The 17,201-nt window shown below is 39.8% G+C and overlaps 1 protein-coding gene across 2 annotated transcripts in view; it reads right to left on the bottom strand.

Annotated features, from left to right (window-relative positions):
* Positions 1 to 17,201, bottom strand: part of LOC119735458 (ATP-sensitive inward rectifier potassium channel 12-like) — a 35,787-nt gene that overhangs the window by 4,814 nt on the left and 13,772 nt on the right. The window lies entirely within an intron of this gene.

A 17,201-nucleotide genomic window follows, 5' to 3' on the forward strand; every position in this document is an offset into this window, starting at 1 on the left:
AAAGAAAAAGAAAAGAAATTGTTTAAATATCAACTTTCTTTTGTCAACTTAGACTCATCTGTCAATAAAAAGAAACACCGTGCAAAAAAAGTGGCCCTCTTGCCAAACCATGTACATTGTACATTTTACAAAAAGGTGAGGGTACTTGACTGCCATTTTCTGTCATGCATCGGTCCTGCATTTCTGCAACCCAAAGACATTGGGGACCAAGGCTCTTATTTTTACAAAAAATGTACTTACATGTACGTTGGTTTATTTCACAAGAAGTTGCTGTCAGTTGCATAATCATAGGGATAAGACTGTCAATTTTAAAATGGTCTGAAAATTAGATGAACGGTCTGAAAGAGGCATTTCTTTCTATTTTGATGTCTTTCTCTGATCTTCAAAAAGTCTGTTTCATACAAAAGTCTGAGAAATCTCATGCCTGTAATAAGTGCACTATGCATGTAAATCTTTTTACCAATTCCCATGTAATTTGATAAAACCACACATGGATTTATACAACCTCTCAGAGGCCTTGAAACCCTCCACATCTTTCTTTTATTCAGAGTCGTTCTATTTTTGTTTGCGGGCCATCTGTTGTCCAGTAAAGTTATTTGCAGAGCACTCAAATGGCCAGGCCAAGGGAGTGTTCCTTTTGTCTCAGTGTTTGTTTCGACACACCCTTGCCCCTCTTCTGGATCTTTACGGGCCTTGTGTGACCCACTTCGGTGCCTAGTACGGGACAAGCAAACACTTCAGATGTTTTGCCGCTAATGTCAAAATGCTGCTCTTGTTAAACATGAGATACACAGAGTATTGTGTCGGCATCAATTTGTTATTTTTTTCTTTACGGGAAAACAGAGAAAAAAAACCCAGTGTTCTGTGTATTCATCATAGATGTCTCACACAGTCAAATTTAAGTTGGCCTGCTTAAATTACAATATTTACATTGTGATGTACATTAAGTTCTTTGATACCCTTTCGAGATTGTAGCTTTACTACATGTTCAATGTACGTACATTATGTATTTCAATCACAACTAGAATTTACTCTAAGGATTAATGCGCAATTTCACTCTTTTCTATCTCCAAGGACATCCTAAAGAGCACTTCAACAAATGTCTAGGTAGCACACTCGGATGTACATGTATCTGCAGTACCTACGGGATGCGCAACATCCTCTGTTACAAGCTTGACCTCATACTAAATCCCATCCATTAAAAGGATCTCAAGAACCTGGCAGTGGACCATGACCTCGCCTGCCCAAGAAATTCTTTCCGGTTCTTCACTTCAGTCGGCTGCAAAACAGTTTCATAATCTGTCTAATGCAATTTTTGGTGGTTTTCTTTTACTAATTCGTGTTAAACATCCACCAAAATACAGCCTAGGCCTCTGGTTACCACGGAGCATTATCTATTTCCATCTCTAGGGAAATTACTACTAATTTATCAGCTTCTCCAGTTGCGCCTTACGGCCCTTGGTAAAATAGTACCAAAAATTGCTAAAGGGGCCTAGCACGAATGCTGTACATGTAGGTTGATCATTTGAAAAATTGCAGTTTCATTTTGGTACTTATAATCATTAAAATTCTTAAAGGGTCCACGAGATTTCTTAGGAACATATTTTGTGCAACTTTCTACTCCTCTCAAATGTATGAACACTATTTGACATTTCTTTTTGGTAAAGTTTATTGCAAAGTGCACTTCTTTAAACATTAAAACATATCCATGCATATCCGGACAACAGAGGACACCATTGCTTTGATGTCATTTCAGAAGGACACTGTTCAGTTTAGGTGTTTTCTGTTCAAGTTGTGAACCCAAAATATGTTCACTGAAAGCATTTGTGAGAAAAGTTTGCTCATTGGCTTACTGCTACATGTACATACATGTATGTACCGGTACTGACACAACAACGAATCACCAAAGAAAAGAAATTTTACAACAGGAAAATATCCAAAAAAAATTGGCAACCCTTGGTGCTGAAATAACTGTAACATTGAGGTTTCTGCCTAAAATGACATCACACGTTTGCTCATGATTGTCAAAATTCACATTAGCATAACTACACAAAAGGAACCAAAATATCCTTGAAAAGATCAAAAAGAAAATTGAAAATATGGTTGAATGGGACACTAAGATGCAATTTCAAGGATTGCAAAAAATACATTGATTGGGCCCTTTATTGGATTCACGATGTACAAATGAAGGCCATGCACTGTAATGCAGGGATGAAGAGCACAGATGTTGCCATGGTAACTGGGATATAACTTGAAGACGGTTTTTCCGAGGAGTAAACCCCCCAAATCCCTACGTACTTGACTTTTTCTAACTTCATCTTGATCAATGCCATCAGCTTTGCTCAGCATACAGTACCGTTACATACACAAGTCGGATCAGGTTGCTCCGTGACCATGATGCCTCTCAGACAGGAATTGCCCAGTGGCAGACTAAGATCATTTGACACAAGACAATTCTCGAATGGGAAAATACATTCATCAAACTCAAAGCACTTGTAAACCTCACTTGAAAAAAAGCTCATGAATGCATGCACGCACTCTATGTGATGTACTTGTTTGTACAAGGTAGGGGTTGTACCGTACTTGTAGGCAATAAACAAATTTTAGACTTTAAAGACGCTCCTTGCAAGCTGTCCGCAGTGTAGACCTGTGCCAACCAAATTCTAATTAAGAATAAATTTGAGGGGCGTAATCGCTCTAAAATTAAACTGCACTGCAATCACTTCCCAAAAGGCTATAATTACACATATGTACCGGTACATACAGCAGCTGCAAGCTCCTCAAATTCAAACAAATTATCTGATTTTTTTTTTAAACATAAAAAGAATAAACAACTCATGTACACGTAAAACCTTAACTAGGCATTTTTGCTAGGATGCAACCTCAATCCTGCAAAATCCTCTAACTGCCTCCGGGTAAAAATTGCATCAGCCTCAATCATCCAAAATCATCCGTTATTTCTTGAATGTGGTCCTTGGAGGGGTGACCACTGCCTCAATCCTGCAAAATCCTCCAGCAGTCACTGTCAATAGGCAGAGCCAGTGAAATCCTGGAGCAGTGCGGAGGATTTCAGGTATAATCCAGGCCTCAATTTATGCACGGCTGAGCATACATGTAAACAACACAAGGTCCGGCCCAAAACCTTGGCACAGTGTATCCTCCAAAATCAGCCACACATTTTAGCCTCAATCCTGCAAAATCCTCTACTTTCCAAAGAGGATTTTGAAGGATTTGGGAAACTTAGGGCCAAAGTAAATAATGCAGTGATATTAAAATGTATCTTTGAGCCCAAACCTTCCTAATTGTTCAAAATTAGACAGGAAGATTGACGACTTTTTGCAAGGCTAATGAAGGTACTTGTAGCGCCAAGGGACCTACAGTACATGGGACTTTATGCCCTTGGAAAGTTGAAAACTTCAAAGCATCAGGGTAATACTAATATGTGCATCTACTCTACAATCCAATTAAATATCATTGCTTTTGCCTATCTTTTAATTACAACGTGAGGGTTGGGACCAATTGAATAAAACATTGTGAGGACGGAGCCACTGCCTTAATTATCAGTGTGTGCATTATCATACATATACATTGTAGTCCGTTATAATCAAATTGATTCTTATCAGGAGGCACACAAAACTAATTGGTCATCGGGAATGATTGTGACTGGCTAAACCTCGGGCACGGGACTTTAATCATTCTGGTGGGGATTGAGAGAGGACAGGATTTAATTAAGCAAGGGCACTCGAAGGGCAACATCATGGGGTTAAGAATTGGACAAAGTGAATTGGGAAAGAGGAGGATGCAGGTACCATACATGGAGCTGGGAATTATTAGAAAGATGATGGGGAACGCGACCTCTTGTTTTTTAGACCTGTTGGGGAATAAATGGTCGGAGGATTCTAGGTATTGTAGGAAATTGGATAGGGAGCAAACTGAGCAAGGGCTTCAAGTGATTGCTTGATTTTGAAGGAAGTGGATGAGATGGATATGACAGAGAGTACAAGCATTACATACACTGTGTGGACTTCCGAGCACAAGATGTCCACATAAACCAGTTTTCAGATACTTTGTGTGGACTTGCCCATGTCCACACAAGGTTTCCCCCTCTCTGGAAAACAGGTTTAGAGACATTTTGGGGTGCGGTTTATCCGTCTTAAAATGAAGAGAAACACTCAAGGGAATCATAGAAAAAAAAATTGTGTTGAAAGAGTTTCACAGTGTGTGAGTAAAATGATTTTTTTTTCCACAGGTTTTGCTTTAATACATGAAAACAAAGCAATGTCCACACTAGGTATGTTACATAAACACGTGGGAGTTGGACAGGACGTTTTTGGATTGCAGAATGGTTGAATCCAAATAAATATATAAACGGCTCACAAAACATCAGGCCTGGGTATTACTGCACAAATGCGTGCTCAATTCACCTTTGAGTTTGACACAACCACACGTTGGTCTGACATAATGGCTTTATAAGTCCTCAGCAGGGTCCAGACTCCAAAGTTCTAGATGATATGATGATGAATTGAGAACAGGTTCAAATTTCAACTCACATCAAGGCTGTTACAACTGATAATGTAGTAACCAACGGATAATGTATCACCAACCGATAATGTCACACAAATTGACCGATACTGTATCACTAACCGATAATGTAACAAAAATTGACCAATAGTGTAGTAAAAATGTACTACACTATCAGTGGATTGTTGATAGTGCAGTAACATTTGCTACACTTTTGGTCAATTTCTGTTACATTATCGGTTAGTGATACAGTATCGGTCAATTTGTGTGACATTATCGGTTGGTGATACATTATCCGTTGGTTACTACATTATCAGTTGTAACAAAGGCTCAATTTGTTTTACGGCTAAAAATGTACATGTACGGCTTGCAGAAAACAACAGCATCCCACCTGTAATGAAACTTTAATTCCTCATTAAACATGTACTATTATACACCTACAGGTATTGGTAGCAGCTGGAAAAAAACAAAGTTCATTTGGAACAGCGTAATGTGTAATAGACATGTGGAGTGAACCGAATTGCCCAGAGGCAAGTACTTGTACATGTAAATGGAAGGAAAATACTACCGAGGCAGTGAGACGTACCAAGTCGGTCAACATTAATAGCTGAAAATGTAAAAATGTAGACTACAAAGAATTGTTAATTTTATCGATATTTTTTTTGGTAATATTCAACCCCGTAGACTCCAATATGATGAAAACAGGCATGTTCATTGTGGCCCCCCCCCCCTTCCAAAAGCAAACTGGGCTTTTAAATGTTCGTTGATCAAATGGATTCACAACAAAAAGTCTGGTTTACTAGGAAAAGAGATAAAGAGATAATGACAGCAAGATTAAAGAGAAACTATGAGCAAACACAATTTGGTGGATATCTTTATTTACTTGTTTAAAGATCTGATAAGGGTTTTTGAGTTCTTGTACATTTCAGTTTGTGCACAATGTACATACATGTATTTGTGTCTTACATTTGCAGGTACATGTACCTCAACACTACGTTCAACTTGTATTGTCGTGTGCCAAGTGGGACATTAGCGCACTTTATACATATTTCGTTACATTAGAATTACACGCTAACATCCTTTTGCTGGGGACAATTTTTTTTAAAAACTTCTTCCGTCTTTTTCATACTGTTAATTATGTCAGAATGACAAAGCACTTGAGACAAAATGTATCTCAAATGAAAGATATTTCAATGCTCTATCGATTACCCAAAAATCTGAATTTGACTGTCTGACCCATTTTTTGTTTTTGCCCCAAATACCTTCTTCTACGCACCAGATGACATGTTTACATACATTGTAAATGTTACTGCATGCATGAAAGCTTGATTCGTGTACATATTTCAGTTGAATGTAAATGAAACTGGTGAGTGTGATGTCATGAAATATTTGTGGTGAAAAATCCCGTATAGATTCAAGGGACAGTCGCAGGCTCGCAGCATAAAATATCTGCTGTTGACGTCACAAGTTTTCACCTATTTTTTTCATATACATACATGTGTGAAGTACATGAACCAGGTTTATGCTGTTCAAACAAGCTTGAAAAGATCTCGGAAGCTGCGGCCAAACTGTAGACCTGCTGTAGCCTATAAGTCATGTACATGATGTAAAAGTCTGTTCTTATAATGCACAACTTCTCACATGGTCGTGAATGTCAATTGAAAAGGATTATTTTGTTGAACGTCAGTTGGTACATGGAGTGTTTTATAGCATGTGGAACACCCAATTTGTGTGTGCAGTACAGTGCCAGCCCCAACGCGAAATGGACCTTGTGACCCAATTTGCCATGACTGCAATTTATTGGTAGCTGGTCGGTAGTGATTGCCAAAAAAAGCATTTGCTGACATTTGTTACTAACCGACGGAGAAACACGATGATTTCTAGAGCTGCTTTCCGGAGCTAAAAATAGCCAATCTTTTAATTTGCTAAGGCTCCTTCAGTCATCGTCAAAAAACAATCCATACAATTGCAAAGTCACCTTAATAATACCCATAAATCAATGCAAAAAGAGAGGAGAATATTTTGGGGGTAGATCAGAACTTAGAGAGAAAATAAAATCTCCTCCATCCCCCTACAAACAACTTATGCCCTTCCAATTGAGAAGTACATATGCCTGAAGCTAACATGGATCTCGGAATTAAGACAACACTGAAATGAATCCACTGACCCTGCCCCAGGCAGTGCTTGGGTAGGATTTCCACACATGAATTGGCGTATCGTTTTTCATTTTAAACCTCAATTACAAAGTCAATCAAAGTGTTCATTCACCTTGATCTTGCCCTGTGATTCTGAGGAGAGTATTTGACCCATCCTAAGCCCAGTAGTAAGGCTGGGGGAGGGCGGTGAAATGTCCTTTTGCCAGACTCTGCGAAACGGTTTGACGTCATACGGCCATTCATAAGACACTGACCTAGCATTCTTTAGGAGTTGATTCATATGTCACACTCAATACAAGTATATATGTCAATGCCAATGATCTCAGATGATCTTTGGTAGGCGGGTGGGAAGGTATGTGCGGGGTGGGGAAATGATGGGGGTAGGGCGAGAATTTCCTCGGAAACCAAGTGCATTTCCTGCTATCTGTTCATTTATGAATTTAATTGTAAGCCTCTTTGCTAAAGAAATTTTTACTTGCAATATGAATGTACCCATGAATCTCTCAGCTACCGTACATGTACTCATCCCCTGGGTGGGGCTGATCCCACCAGGGTGGGGGCTGCTATCTCCCGTTTTCGTTGCTAATTGCCATCAATGCTGATCGAAAAATTTTACAATTTCATATTGCAAAAAAGAAGTTACTGAAGCTACAGGTATACATGAATTGTGATAGTGATCTATCAATTCAAGTTTTTAAAATATACAATGTATCAAGTTATAGCTTTCAGTTATTACAATGTATTTACATAAACTGTAGCTGTTGATACAAAGTACTACAGTGATTTTGTGGCCTTCAGCAATTGTTTTATTTCCTCCTAAAATACACACTGAAATCTTGCAAACAGAATTAAACGTTGTGAAAAGTGGGAAATATTTAATTAAAATCAGTGCCTTATCCAGCTTCAAACCAACCACATTACCCACATAATTTATACACTATACTGCATTACCCAAATGATTTTTCAGGGTTTTTCTTGGGGGGGGGGTTAATAAATCTGAAGCAATGGCCAGTTTGCCAAATAAATCTCAGTATCCACATAAATATGTATTTGTACATATAGCCTACCTTAGTTGATATCCATTATCTAATGATACAAATTTATACATTTCAAAAGCTAAAATACACAGAACAGACATTTCGGAGAATCTGCATCCGTCTTTGCTTGGAGGAGTCCTTTCAACGAGCGCTTCAAAATAATGTGGCGGAGGGGGGGGGTGATTATCATTTGAACTGTCCATTAGCAGATATCTGCAACAAGCTGACTAGATGGCATCAATTTTAGAGAAGGAAAAAAGGTTGCAAGTGTGCACATTAAGCAATTTTGCGCAAACTCGAGATCGCGTTTCACTGGAGCGGCACCTTGCTGTGTACTATGCTCCTGATCCTGGCACGCGACAGCGACTTACGAGACCACCAGCAGGGGTAATAAGACCCCCGACATTTAATGGACTGTTGTCCCTGGTCCTTTCATCCATAAGGAAATAGAGGCCTTCAGCAGGCGAGTTTGTCACCGCGTACAATGCACTCAGCTTATAATGCTGGTAATATTGAGGATCAAGAAGTTCAAATATACATTGTACCTGGAAGTTATTCTTACATGTACATGTTACAATTGTCTTCAATATAACTGATGCAAAATAATGGGGGAAGTTTCAAAACGTATTTTTAGGGGAAGATTCAAACAGTATTACCAAGGGATTCAAATTACACTGAAAGTACATTGTCAGTACGTGTGCGCATACTTGTTTCCCTTGGCTAATGAACTGAACGAGGTGGTAAAAATTCAACTTGATGATTGAGACAGAATTTACACAGTCTGCAAACTGAAAGGAATGCAGCGCTCACAAAAATGTGCGATCTACACATCCAAATTGTGAGTTCTTGATAAATTACAGGTCAAGGAAAACACTCATAAATTACACAAAATGAAATTTGTATGATTCTTCACAGCGAGGTGGTGACATTGGTAAAAATTGAGCGAGGTGGTCACTGAAAGTAGCGAAATGGGCCGCCTCACATTTGAATGGGCAGGGGAAACACTGAAGTACATGCGTTCCTGCCTGGTTTCCAAAGTCTCTGCTTTGCTTAACTGCATTCACTTTCACTTTCACTGAGATAATTGCCAATTTAAAGTGCCAAGTAAAAATGATCCCCGGTTGTTATGTGCAAATTTAATTTTTAACTACAAATACAAGTGAGAACACTTTAAATTTAGATGTTGAGATACCAGTACATACAGTATGTGCATGTATTTGGTGTACATTGTAGCTTGTCATCTCTGTTTTTATCGTATTCCCTTTTTAACATTTCCTGAAGTTACGGAAGGTGTAATGTGAAAATAAATGGGGCTGATTTTATGTAGAGCAGGAAATTGTGAACTATATATAAGCAAGCTTAGGCCAAAAAAAAAAAATATTCGGTCTGTGGTCAGACCAAAGTTCCGGAATTGACGTGGCGATGCGGCTTTTTTTTTTCCTTTTTTTTTTCTTCAAGCTTGGATTGTACAGACAAGGTGGGGTACTATTTAGCTTTTTTGGTGTCCTCATGTACATTGGTGTCCTCCATAATTTGCCTTGGTGCTCTCGATCATTTGCCTTGGCGCAATTTCCCATTCCTTGGTGCTCTTTGGTAAACAATTTTTGAGGAGGTGCGGCAATAGAGGGCGCTGTTGGAGCTACCGCGGAACATTTTGAAAAAAAAGAAGATTGACGCGCATGATTAAAATCGACGCGGGCGCTGACCAGAGACCGACTTATTTTTTTTTTTGGCCTTACATGTATTTTCTCAGCAAAGCTCAACTACATGTAGGAACAGTTCGTAAGGGACAAAAAACAACCAGCAAATCTTTTCTATCCTACATACATGTATACAAATCTGTGTACCGAGTACCTTAACATTACAGTACTTCATTAGGATTCCAAAGTCCCCATTAGTGGACAAAGATAGCACAGCCTAGAAAATCTATCAGTCTGTAAGCATGTAAATTAGTTAATCCAAGGACGCGCGTGACGTGTTGTTCTACTCCAACGCAAATTAAATCTGCAGACGCTGAGTGTTAGCAATTAAAACACAAGCAATTTAAAGGAGGATAGAAAAGGCACCACTGCCTCAACATATTGACAGTGATTGCTGGAGGATTTTGCAGGAATGAGGCAGTAGTAACTTCAACTTTCAGGGATCACTTTCAAGAAATAACAGAGGATTTTTCAGGATTGAGGCTGTATGCTATTTTTACATGGAGGCAGTTGAAGGATTTTGCAGGATTGAGGTTACATTCTCACAAAAGTGCCTAGGAAGTAAAGGTTAATTTAGGAGCCAATTTCAGGAGGATTTGTTCCTTATCTCGCTTTAAATCTGTCGGAAATGACTTGTCTTTCACACCAAGGTCAGACACCCAACAATCCAAACTGCCCTCTGATGAGACCTCTGTCAATCACCTTTCGGCCCCCTCGCAAACGTTTGTTTGTTCATCCTCTCAAAAAGATTATTTGATCAACAAATATTCTTCATGACAGAACCCTCACGCAGAGGCTACATGTATATCAGATGCTTCGTCTTGAAATACACTTCCCCTGAAGCTTTGCTAAACCTTATCAAAACAGAATGCAGGAATCCCAATCGTGCTGGACAGTAATTGGGTTAGAGGATGAACCACTAGTTGTTTTGTCCCTGTTGCGCATCGATGTTTTGTCTGGAGTACTAGGGGTTAGGAAGTAAAAATATCCAATGACATGCGATACACACATCACATATTTTTATCTATTTTAAATACATTTTTTTAATACATAAGTTACTCCGCGCTATACAATCTATGGTGCCTGCTTTGTGCTGTATGCGCACACAAGTTCATGCACGCAGTGTGTGCCTCCCACTGGAGTTTTCAAAAGTGCTACAAAGCGCCTCTACCGTTCAGTGCACAGAGTCCAAGTAAAGTTGACATTCTGAGTATTCCGTGTACTTAAAAGGGAATGTACATCATTGGCTTTTGCTGTAATTTTCAGAAATGAACAATTTGAGGGGTTAATAGATCAAATATTGTTTAACTGACGTTTGAAATTTTGTGTTTCGAAAATGCTTCAAAAACCAAGAAAAACAAAAATTGTTTAAGTAGTCTGGTTCCCTGACTCCACTAAAGATAAAATGGATCAATTTATAGTTGTCGGAAAATTGTAAGGTAAGGGAACCAGTCTAGCTGGCCTGTACCCGTTCATGAACATGTAATAGCAAACAAAATTTGGACTGAAAAAAATTATAAATGTGGAGCAGTAGTTGAAAAATAGTTAGGTTTTTCCAACGGTGGTCGGCCGACCACCGTTGGAAATGTATACCAAAATACAATTTTCTTGAAAATTACTTGACACCAGGTGCCATAATTTTACAGGATGCTTTAGACTGTCATTTACCAACATCCTAATATGGTATTTTGTAACAACTTGGTAGTTTTATTTTTCAATGTTTGCAAATGTTGTATATTCCCTTTAAGAATCTCCAAAATACTTGAAGAATTTTTAAAACAAAGAAAAACACAACAACTGTGCAAGTTCTGCTTTGTATTCCGAGACCATATAAGGAAAGCTTAAAGGGAAAAGTGGACTAGACAAATTCTTGAGTTGGGGAGCACCACAACTATTCCACAGTAATGTTCTTGATTAGAATGCCAGCAAAACATCTTACGCAAAAACAAGGAGAGTTTTTTTTTTTTCAAAGTGATCATCAGACCTGTTTACGTTGTGCTTTTTTACGCACCATGCTCCATTTAACGTAACGGAAGCAGCGGATGTGTGCGTGCATGTAAACGTACTGTAGTGTAGAACCGTGCAACGTGAAACTTTAAAAATTGCACTTTGTATCATTAAAATACCAAGCGGTTACTAAGATAATAACATGCATGCCCGACAAACTTAGTCTAGACTGAAGTACGCTCTGCTGTTCTGCATTTAAAGTAGATGTCTACACACATGCCAACTTGCATCTCTTGTTAACCGTTCAATGTACCGAGGTACCGGGCAAGCTTTGCGTTACAAATCGAAGAATAAACCGGAGACTTAGGAATTCTAATGGATTCTGGATACATGAACTGAACAAATATCATTAAGCGAACCCTTAGCTACAAGTAGAAATAAATGTCATCATTTATCAAAACTGTTAAAACTAGACTTTGATGTTTCCACCGCCTTGGCAAACCCGATATGTATTTTTTTGTTCTGCGCAAGAATCTGAAGATTACTTAATGTTATTTCCTTTTTTTTAATAATTCATTCCACTCGAGAAACATTGGAAGAATACTTTGAAAAATTAAGGCTTCTGAAAACTGGCTAGTATTTTCCACAAAAGAATCCTTCTACATCCAAACGTATTGGTAACAAATACTCTCTCTAGAATGTGGTCTCAATGCACTTTACATTTGCTATCTAGACGCGAATATTTTCATCTCTCAATAATCATTTCTGCCGTTTCTTTAATAACAGGTACAATTTACAGGAAATAGATATTTCAGATGCACTTTAAGGGTGCAAGGTGTCATTAAAAAAAAGCACGCCATGGCTTTATTTGACGCCGACTCACTCAACTGTGAGACGCTCACGCAGTTTAATTTAATGACTGCGCGACATTTTGTTGTCGGCAGGGAGTATCCCATGACTTGGATAAGTTGGATGTGAAAATGAATCTGATAGGACTTGCAGAGTGCAGCTGGACTGGGGAATAGAGCTCTGCAAGGGATAATTGAGCACACGGCATGCTTCAGTATTATGTGATTTACTGTATTACATCATACGTGTTACATGTTATCCCAATATCATGCCCAGCGTTGTCCTTATAATGTTCGCTTATGATGTAGCATTTCATGTATGCCATGATTTGCCAGTACAAAACTACTGCTGCAGTTGGTAACTTTTTCAGAATTTGAACACCTACCAAAACCAGTCATCCAAAGGCTTTCAACTTAACACTTAATACAGGCATTGCTTAGAAAACAAACTTATGTTACCATGCTCATGCACATATCTCCATGCATTACTTAATTGGAGGTGTACGTGCATTTCAGCATGTTGAATAAAATTATCAACATGTGCTACAGCATGGTATGCCCGGTAACTTGGTTCAGTAATTACATACATAATTGTACAAATGTCCATGTATGTCTCTGTTAAGCAGTGTTCTATTCGAGTCCATCACAAGTCCTTTCACAAGTCCAGTCACAAGTCCTTCCACAAGTCCTTCCACAAGTCCAGTCATGTCCTTTCATGTAAGTCCAGTCACAAGTAACTGGATGAACAATGACAAAGTAATGCTTCTGTAACAGTTCATGTGAATAGCTACAGGCCTACAGTGACTTGACTTGTGACTGAAAAACTTGTGATGGACTTTGTGCACGTGATGGACTTGCAGGGACTCGAATACAAAGTATTAATGTGCGAGTAGGCCTATACTCCAGCGAAGGTTTCTGCACAGTACAGGAAGATGATGATAACACTGATGTACGTACATTTTTCAAATTTACGTATTCCGTGCAAATGGTAACTCGGTCAGTCTAAACATAGAGCAATGGTCTAAACAACACACAACAAGGTGTGATGCCATTGAATATTTTTAATTCAGTACATAAAAATATGACAAAATATGAAGAATACACTTCTTATTCATATTTGCCAGAAAACCTTCTGACGAGATACAAATTGTCTCCCTTTTGTCTCCCAAATTGATGCATAAAAAGTAGTTAACAAACTTTATCTCGTCTGAAAGTTTTTGATTGTTTTGACTGTGCATGGAGACAATCTCATCCCCCCTTTCATGACGACAGTCGGGAAAATTTCCTCTCACTAGGGCTAGGACTGGGAACAGACGCAGATGAATGGATGCCCTGATTCCAACCAGGTCTACCGAGGGAGGCTTCAAAACGCATTACGGCACTCATTTATCATCATCATTCAGTTTCTCTTGACTGTAATGCCATCGTGTCTTCTCACGATAATCTATACCGCACACGATGCTGCTGGAAGAATCATTTCTAATTGAACCACGCAATGACGGTTGTTTTTCTAGTGAAGTCCATGGGCAAACTTCAGGGACCAATGATGTCACAGAGTTTTGTCAAAGGATATAATTTGTGGTGCATACAAGTGTATGATGTACAATGTAACTGGGAGCTTTGGTCCATAATATTTTGTTACACTGTAACTGTATTACATTGTATTCATTTCCTGATGAATCCATAAAACCATGGAGAGGGGGAAGGGGGGCACAAGGAGAAGCAGGCAGAGCAGTTTGCCATGGTATAGACTAATGGGTTATATTTGAGAAATAAGATAAAAACTTTGTTGTTATTCAAGGCCTCAAAGCCATCCATTAACTAACCAAATCATAGTTACATTGTATCTTTAAAAAAAAAAAAAATGAGAAGCTTGGGAAATAAATATTCCATGAGTACAATTTTACTATATTATGTAATTTAATAAAAAATAAATTAACAATGCTGAATACACATTTACAAAATGTATGCAAAGTGCATTTTTGCCTCTCACAATTAGAGTTTGATTTTTTTCAAGGGAGGAGGCTTCACATGGATCAATAAACTAAGTAACCACAAATTAACAAGTTCACCCAGGAGGAAGTGATAACATGCACTGGTTGTTTTTATACACAGGCCTGGCTGATGGGTAAAGACATCAAGATTGCATCCTGGTGACGTCTAAACACGTTTATTCCTCGTACCTTTTGCAGACTGTGTGTGGATCTTGAATTGGCCGTTGATCTTGCAAATTGTGGCGTTTGTTGACTGTATGTCAGACATTGGCTGGAAAATTTTGCCTTTTTGCAAAAATAAAAATTTTCGGCAAAAATAATCCTAGTGCGAAGTGGTTAAAGTTTACCTACATGTATGCAGAATATTTTTGGTTTTTATTCACTAGTACTGAAGCCTACACATTGTTGATAAGGTGTGTGAATGTACAACTTTAGTACACACATAAAGTGTGTACGCATGCACCTACATGCATGGGTGTACAAACGTGAACAAATTTAAAAAGTTAAAATGTACAAATGGCCTTCCCCTCCCTCTTGAATAAACTATCAGCCCACAGCCATAAATTCAAAAACAGCAAACAAACTAAATGACCCACAACAAACACTATTCAACCATGCAAATTAATGGGGGATGACCAAACATCAATAGCAGTAAATAAACGTAAAAGATCTACAATAGGGAGTAACACAAAGCACTTTAGTAGTACCTCCCTGGAGTGCCCACAGACCATACACCTCAATGGATTCCCAACAATGCCTTCACAATGTGGGCGTCCACTTTGTGCCCTCTCCATTTCAGATTAAAGTTTTACAATTTTCTAGGGAGCAAAGGTTTTTTGTGTTTTCCTAGCAGGGATCAAGGACCTGTTTTATCGACTGGAAGAATTCTAACTTTTGGAGAAAGGTTGTTTGGTTACTTTAGGAGGGAAATGACCTGCTTGTGTGGCACTAAATCTGACAAAAGGAAGAACGGGTGTGATGGGAAGATGCAACTTGTGGAAGAATTTGGGTGAATTTCAAAGAAGCTGTTCGGGATGTGATGAAGATTTTTCATATGGAGCTCGATACTGTGGTTTCACTGTGCTACATATTTATTTACATACATGTACATGTACTTTGTATACCAACAATCAATCAAACTTTATACAAACAGTACATTTGAAGGGTACATTGTAAAGTCCTCTTTTTATTCTTTAGTGATAAAAAAAGATCTCACGGAATACTACCGTAGAATCCGCCTGCGTGAGTTTTTCCTGGACAGTGAACCGTGTGAGCCAGAGCCTTTTCGAGTCAAGAGTTCATGGGTACCCCCCAAGAATCGTGTGCCAGCCATAGAGACATACGTTCAAGTTATCAATTCCCAAGTCACTAACCCGGACAACTTCCCCCACAGGACTCATGATAATCTCCCCAGAGAGGAGCGCCTGGCTCTCAACTCCTTGCGCTCTCGCACCGACATCATCATCAAGCCAGCAGATAAAGGTTCAGCTGTGGTCATCATGGATCGTCAGCAGTACATTGATGAGGCCCACCGCCAGTTGGATAATCGCACTAACTATACCCGCCTTGACTCTGACCCCACAGGCACTTTCTGTCAAGATATACAACAGGTACTTGACGATTTGCGATCACGTGACCAGTTGTCGAAGAAAGCTCACAAATTTCTTTCTCCCTGTGATTGTAGGACTGCCAGATTTTACCTGCTACCCAAGATTCACAAGGCTGGCAACCCCGGTAGACCCATCATCTCCGGTAATGGCTCACCCACGGAACGCATCTCCCTGTTCATTGACAGTTTTCTCAAACCCCTTGTCCCACAGATTTCGTCATACATTCACGACACCCCAGACTTCCTACGCAAGCTTGAAGGAATCAAGGACCAGATTCCCAGCACAGCCATCATTGGGACTTTCGACGTCTCATCTCTGTACACCAACATCCCACATGAGGAGGGAGTTCGTGCTTGCTCCTTGGCTCTGGCCAAGGCAGGACACACGACTCCTCCCATCAGTGATGTTGGCACCCTCATGAGACTTATACTAACGAAGAACAATTTTTCCTTCCTTGGTGAACACTATCTACAGGTACACGGCACTGCAATGGGCACTCGCATGGCCCCGTCGATGGCTTGCCTCTTCATGGGCGACCTCGAAGAACGCATTCTTGCCTCGGCCCCATGTCGCCCTTGGATCTGGTGGAGATATATTGATGATGTTTTCTTCATCTGGACCAGTGATGAGGACAGTCTCTTGACCTTCACTAACCACATCAATTCCTTCCACAGAACCATCAAATTCACATCGGAGTTCTCGGCTCACCAAACCCACTTTCTGGATGTCACCGTCCGCAAGCAAGGCAACTCACTAACCACTGACCTGTATTCCAAACCCACAGACACCCACCAGTACCTCCACTCCTCCAGCTGTCACCCCAGGCACTGCAAAACTGGCATAGCGTTTAGCCAGGCACTCAGACTCAGAAGAATTTGTTCTAATGATTCCGATTTCTCCCGCCATACACAGATACTGAAGAACAACTTGGTGGCCAGGGGTCACAGCTCTCGCCAAGTTCATCGTGCCATTGCCAGAGCTAAATCTATCCCCAGAAATCAAGCTCTCACGGGAAAGGCCCCTGATGCCATGGCCAAACCCATGATTCCCTTGGTTACCACGTTTCACCCCAATCTCCCTCCCCTCCGCAAAATCACTAATGACAATCATCATATCCTCCATACTTCAGATCGCCTTGCCCGCGCCATCCCCAACGGCCCCACATTGGCTTACAGGCGTCCTCGAAATCTACGGGACTTGATTGTTCGAGCTGAAGTCCCATCCTTAGATGCATCCCCTCCCACCCAGCATGGTACTTTCAAGTGCAGTTCCAGATGTGTTGTCTGCCAGATTCATATCCAGGAGTCTGACTCCTTTTCTGGCCACTCTTCTGTCACTACCCACAGAACCATTGGTAACATCACTTGTAACACCTCTAATGTCATATA

This window comes from Patiria miniata, unplaced genomic scaffold (genome assembly GCF_015706575.1).
Source record: "Patiria miniata isolate m_02_andy unplaced genomic scaffold, ASM1570657v1 HiC_scaffold_29, whole genome shotgun sequence".
Classification (NCBI taxonomy): domain Eukaryota; kingdom Metazoa; phylum Echinodermata; class Asteroidea; order Valvatida; family Asterinidae; genus Patiria; species Patiria miniata.